We start from the raw sequence: 6,750 nt of genomic DNA on the forward strand, positions 1-6,750 counted from the left end.
ACACACACCCAGACACACAGTCAGGCACACACACACTGAGCAGAGCTGTGTAGTGTCAGCCTGAAACCCCACTTCCTCCTCAGCCTCCCCCACTTACAGTGCTTTCGGGAAGTATTCAGACCCCTTACATTTTTCCACATTTTGTTACATTACAGCCTTATTCTAAAATGGACTAAAAAATATATGTCCTACATACAATACCACATAATGACAAAGCGAAAACAGGTTTTTAGAAATGTTTGCACATTAATTAAAATAAAAAAAACTGAAATACCTTATTTACATAAGTGCTATGTAAATTAGTTACATAAGTGCTTTGCTATGAAACTCAAAATTGAGCTCAGGTGCATCCTGTTTCCATTGATCATCCTTGAGATGTTTCTACAACTTGATTGGAGTCCACCTGTGGTAAACGCAATTGATTGGACATGATTTGGAAAGGCACACACCTGTCTCTATAAGGTCCCACTGTTGACAGTGCATGTCAGAGCAAAATTCAAGCCATCTCGCTTTCCTTCTTCCAAACTCTCCTCTCTCTTTCCCTCTAACCTCTTCCAAACTCTCCTATCGGTGCAAATGTTCAGATTAACAACCACCCTCAATAAACATCTCGCTGTCTATTTAACACTTGATGCTCCTGCTCCCTCATACTTTCAACACACACACACACACACACACACACACACACACACACACACACACACACACACACACACACACACACACACACACACACACACACACACACACACACACACACACACACACACACACACACACACACACACACTCCCCCATCCTCCAGCCCAGTGTTGACATAACACAGCCACACCTGGGGGGAAGTGAGCAGAGTAGCCAGAGAAGGGGGCCGCCCAGACTCTCCCTATATTGCTTGGCTGGAGCTGGAGCTAGGTCAGATACTGTATATACAGGTCTGGCAATTCACCTCATAACATCTAGAAGCTTCCAAACACAAACAGATCCAAGCATCAGCTGTTGAGACGATTATCATTGAAAAAAGTACTAGTGGCGATTGGTTAAGCTGAGTCAGTAGATGTTTTGAAAACAAGTTGATAATATGAATATAATGTAATTGTCTTGGCACAGTTGGTACACATATGGCAGAAATGTTGATTCTTAGTCTTACACTTGGATTGGCAAACGGTTTTCTCACGTCAATAGATCAGTACCCGAACCCCCAACCAGGTAAAAAACATTTCATGTCTTTATTGTGATGTGTCCTCACGTCAATAGATCAGTACCCGAACCCCCAACCAGGTAAAAAACATTTCATGTCTTTATTGTGATGTGTCCTCACGTCAATAGATCAGTACCCGAACCCCCAACCAGGTAAAAAACATTTCATGTCTTTATTGTGATGTGTCCTCACGTCAATAGATCAGTACCCGAACCCCCAACCAGGTAAAAAACATTTCATGTCTTTATTGTGATGTGTCCTCACGTCAATAGATCAGTACCCGAACCCCCAACCAGGTAAAAAACATTTCATGTCTTTATTGTGATGTGTCCTCACGTCAACAGATCAGTACCCGAACCCCCAACCAGGTAAAAAACATTTCATGTCTTTATTGTGATGTGTCCTCACGTCAATAGATCAGTACCCGAACCCCCAACCAGGTAAAAAACATTTCATGTCTTTATTGTGATGTGTCCTCACGTCAACAGATCAGTACCCGAACCCCCAACCAGGTAAAAAACATTTCATGTCTTTATTGTGATGTGTCCTCACGTCAGATGTATTTCTTTTTGTTCATGATGACATCAGGGCATTCATGAAATACGTCATATTCTGGTGGTTTTCTGGTTGAAATTACATCCCATTACCAGATTACAACCAGGCCCCTAAAATACAGCTGACAATGTCACAAAAGACGTTTAAAGAATTATACGGCTACTGTCGTTTTAGCCACATAATTAAATAGAACAATCAAATCAAATGTTACAGTGAAATGCTTACTTACAAGTCTTTAACCAACAATGTCGTTTTAAGAAACATATAACAATATAATGAATATTATGTTAATTGTTAGTAATTCATTAACAGTCATTAAATAAATACACATACTGTATAGCTGCATAATTGAAGACTTCAGCAGGCTTATCAAATTAGGCTCAGCCTCTCCTTATTAGCTTACACCTTGGCAGATATTCACCCAGGTGAAGACGTCACTGTTAACGAGGGTTCCGTACTAGCTGCCATGCTTGACACCTCCCAAATTAGGAACCAGTCCAGGTTTCCATTGGCTACTTTAACAATTTAATCTTGGCCTTGTTTTTCTTTCCTCTCTCTCTCTCTCTGACCATCTCTCCATTTTACCCAATTGTGTTGACTAATAAAGGAACCTGCCTATGACAGGCTATTGTTTTAACTTATACTGTGATAGAAATCTAATTAAAATAGTCTGACACAAGTGTGTTTAATATATATATATATTAGATTTTTCATATATTACTTTCCCCCCATCTTTGTGACCAATATGTTAAATGGTAGGCCTAATAATGGTTTATTTAGTAGGTATAACCACCATGGTTGATGCAAAACAAAGCAACATACAGGTTGTGTGGTTTTGAATTCTTTACAACTTTAATTGAATAGCATTTATAATGTTTTTTGTTTGTTGAATCTTTATTTAAGTCAGTCAAGAACAAATTCTTATTTACAATGACGGCCTACACCGGCCAAAACCCTGAAGACGCTGTGCCGCTGCATGGGACTCCCAATCACGGCAGCCTGGAATCGAACCAAGGTCTCTGTATTGACGCCTCAAGCACTGAGAGGCAGCGCCTTAGACCGCTGCGCCACTCGGGAGCATGTATAGGTTTTTAACGCATGTATAGGTCTAAATGCTTAGGCTATAAATGAAAGTTATTAGGTCTATAAAATATGATCAGAATCTCGGAATAATAAAACACTGATGCATATTTAGGTTTAGGAGGTCAAATGTAAGTCTAGGAGGAAACCAAATACAAGTGTGATTTTGCAATTAAATGTTAGAACTAACGGGGAGTTAAATGATCGAAATACAAAAGGTTAGGGGAAAACATATTAGCGGACTGTTGTGGGAAAGGTGTAGCATAGGACATCAGACATCGATAGATTTGATCAGACAAGACGATTTGCGCGACTTCATTGTTGACATCGCACCTGGCGCACGGTGCGCCGAGACATTGTGTTGTTGTCGGCGCATGAATAAAGTGGTGTTGTTCCCCTTTCATTTTCTGAGCAGAGTAGAAAATGGAGGAAGACGGAACTGACCACTCTGAGGGGGCAGACACAGACCGACAGAGACACACACACAATAACCGAGAGACGGGCCAAGCATATCAGCAGAACGGTTTGGCATTTCAGCTTCATTCAGCACCAAATGAAAACACTTGACGCCACACTTTCAACTCAACTCAAGAAGCGCCTGCGGACGGATCAGATTAATATTGCATATCGCTACAACATTGCCCAAAAACCATTGAGTCTGAAACCTGAACTCTCCCTCTCTTGTCTGGTAGCGTACTCTGGGGTTGGGTGTTGACGCAGCAGAAATTTCCAGCTGGAGAAATCCCCCTTTCAGAGGTTAACCGAGGGAAGGAGAAGGGGTGGGGGGTTTAAGCCCTTGCCTGCCAAACTGCCAGCATTTCATTTTAAAGGCTCAGGGCAGTCAAAAACGTGATTTGCTAAATCGTATATATATTTCCACACTATGAGGTTGCAATAATACTGTGAACTTATCAAAAATAATGATAACGCCTTTTAGTGTAAACCTGTTTGAAAAGACCACCTGACATGTCAGCCTGTTTTGGTGGGATGGAGTTTTGGCCTGCCTGGCATCATCACCAAGCAGTAAAAGTTAATAGACCAATAACAAAGAGTGTTTCAAACCTCTCTGCCAATAGCAAATTTTCAGGTTACATATCCCTCCCATTAACCTCAATTAGGGCCCTCAATCAGACTACTTCCAGACAGTCCTAGCAAAATTCGTGCTTGAGAAATTGCTCTTAGCTAAGAAGCTAATTTTTTATAGATTTTTTAAATAAATAAATATAAAATAAAAGTAGGTTACTGAATTGTTACCCAGAAATGATTTGATATTGCGATAAAAATGGTTGCATTGAGCCTTTAAATACCCCGACAGACCGCATAGAACGATATACAGCCAAGGCATCACGATCAGTGACAGCTCACTGCGTGACAATCCCGCAAAGACTTAGAATATTGGGGTCAAAACGTTGACAGTTAACTCAACATTCCCGGGTTAACAAATACAGTCAGGGAAAGAGAGGTTCCTTTACAGCGGAAACAAATAGCCTATGGTTAGAGCGTTTTATTCTGCAAATACATGTGCCTTTAGCCTATATCGTGTTTTCCCAATCTCATGCAAGTGCACAATTATCCTACATTAGCAAATGACTGCATCTCATAATAACAAAAACAAGAAACATACACGCAAGTAGACATCTGGCTTGTCAGTTAGCTCGGCAACATGAAACAGGTAGGCGGACTACTTTTAGCATGATGCTTAAATGCATCGCACCGAAGAACTGTCAAAATACACTTGTGCGGTCCGTGACATGATACCAACACACCGACAACCACCCGTTATTAACCGTAAAACCACGATACACCGCTTCAACTTGTCACATGCATTCAGAAGAGTTACATTGTTCAATGGTTATAACGTGTGCGCAAGCACGCTCTCTATCTGAACGTAAAACTATTATGAAAATGACATTGTTGTAAAATGAAGCACATAGCCTGAACCTTGTGACAGCGTCTCCGTATAAAATCAGCAGCTTTTAAAATACATACATTGACACTAGGCAATTGAATAGAAACGGAAGGGCTGATGAAGGAAAAGCAATGAAAGAGCATGGCAGACATACCTGTTAACCCATGGGGTCTGGGATAGACGCGGTGTCGATTCTTTGGAGTCCAATCCGATGTGACAGCGTGAGAGATAAAGAAAGGGGAATGCTCAGAAGAACATAGTATTATCTTCTTTCATCACCTACGCTTTTTGTGTCTCTTTAAGTGTTATTCCCCTGTTTTCTCCCCCTCTCTCCCTGTCTCAGCCAGCCTTTTTTCTCTCTCTTTCACTCCCCTGCTTTTCCGTGTTTTGGTATCAGGAACCAGCCTCCCCCTCTGTGTCTGTCTGTCTCTCTCTCCCCCTCTCTCTTTCGCTCTCTTTCTCCAGGGCGCTCTCTCCCTCGCACTGTCCCCCCGTATCTCCCTGTCTTTGGGCAGACTCAGGAAATGAGGCAACATGAACGCACACGCCGTTCCATCAGCGACCAACCCCCAGACACTCTCTATCTGACAGCTCAAAGAAATATTAGTGTCATTATTGCAATTGAGTAGCACGATGTGAAATCCTAAAATAAATACAAATGTCGGGTATTTGTCTGTGTGTGCAGTGTGTCATGAAAACAATATCATGAAGTGTTAAACATTCTTATTCTTATGCTGAACTGGGTTGTCTTATGGACAAGACAACCAATTGAAATTGAATTGTGTGTAAGGTGTAAAGTAACATGTATTGTTCCAGCTATATCTTCAGCATATCATATGATTTTCTGAAATAAAGAAATATAAACTGCTGCAAAGGAGTGTATGTTTCATCTGAATTGACACCATCTCATGGTAATACTGTTTATGAAGGACGTTTCCTATTTAAAAACAATGTCTCAGTGTAGCTACTAGCCTACACAGAGAAGTATGCACTTGTCTATACATTTATGCATGACACTGGGGTTCTGAACATGAGTGCATCTGCTGTGGGTGTTGGTGAGAACAGAAGACAAGCTTTGTCCACCGTGTGGTTTGAATGAAAGGCAAGGACCAAGCTACACCCTCTTGTGGTAAAACAGGCAAACTATCCATCAATCAGACAGAAGGTAAAGGAATACTGACATTCACATGTTGGACAACCCTTCTAAACAAAATGCTTTTTTTTCTTCATTGTTTCATCCATCTTTCAGACAATGACATTCCAGTAAAATCACTGAAATAATATCATAGTTATTAATAAGGACTAACACATTAATAACACCACCATTGACATCATGTCAATTGGAGATGATATACTGTTATAAATTCAATGTCTGTCTCAATCAGATGAGATTGCTTCATGCCGGTGCCATTTCAGTGCCCTTGCCAAAGTCTGTCTCATTGCTAAATCTGATATCAGACATAAACAGACAGAGCACTTCTCATCTTCTCAGTCTGACGTCCTGGCTGTTTAGGGGAAGTAGGGAGATTTGGAGGACAGGACAGCCTGGAGTGTGTTACGTCAGGGAGAGAAATGGTTGCAAAGTGTTTTTATGGGAAGTGGGGAGAGGCATGTGTGTTTTTTGTGTGTTGTATGTGTATAGAGGATGTAGGGAGATGAGAGAGAGTGTGTGTTTGTGTGTGTGTGAGAGAGAGATCGAGAGAAAGGGAAAGGGGGATACCTATTCAGTTGTACAACTGAATGCCTTCAACTGAAATGTGTCTTCTGCATTTAACCCAACCCCTCTGAATCAGAGAGGTGCGGGGGGCTGCCTTAATCGACATCCATGTCTTTGGCGCCCGGGGAACAGTGGGTTAACTGCCTTGCTCAGGGTGTCTTTATGAGTGATGATAGGGAATAGAAGTGTATGAGTGATGATAGGGAATAGAAGTGTATGAGTGATGATAGGGAATAGAAGTGTATGAGTGATGATAGGGAATAGAAGTGTATGAGTGATGATAGGGAATAT

At 41.3% G+C, this 6,750-nt stretch overlaps 1 protein-coding gene across 3 annotated transcripts in view; it reads right to left on the reverse strand.

The window, feature by feature from the left end:
• LOC110529871 (zinc finger and BTB domain-containing protein 46) overlaps positions 1-5,328 on the reverse strand; it is a 125,734-nt gene extending 120,406 nt beyond the window's left edge. For 2 of the 3 annotated variants that reach the window (XM_036947514.2, XM_036947515.2), the window contains exon 1: positions 4,897-5,328. The gene's annotated coding sequence lies outside the window, so the exon portion shown is untranslated. The remainder of the gene's footprint in view (positions 1-4,896) is intronic. The other variant, XM_036947513.2, reaches the window with a different exon arrangement.
• Between the last annotated feature and the right edge of the window lie 1,422 nt (positions 5,329-6,750).

The sequence above is a fragment of the Oncorhynchus mykiss genome, chromosome 16, assembly GCF_057628025.1.
Source record: "Oncorhynchus mykiss isolate SJ-2025 chromosome 16, ASM5762802v1, whole genome shotgun sequence".
NCBI lineage: Eukaryota > Metazoa > Chordata > Actinopteri > Salmoniformes > Salmonidae > Oncorhynchus > Oncorhynchus mykiss.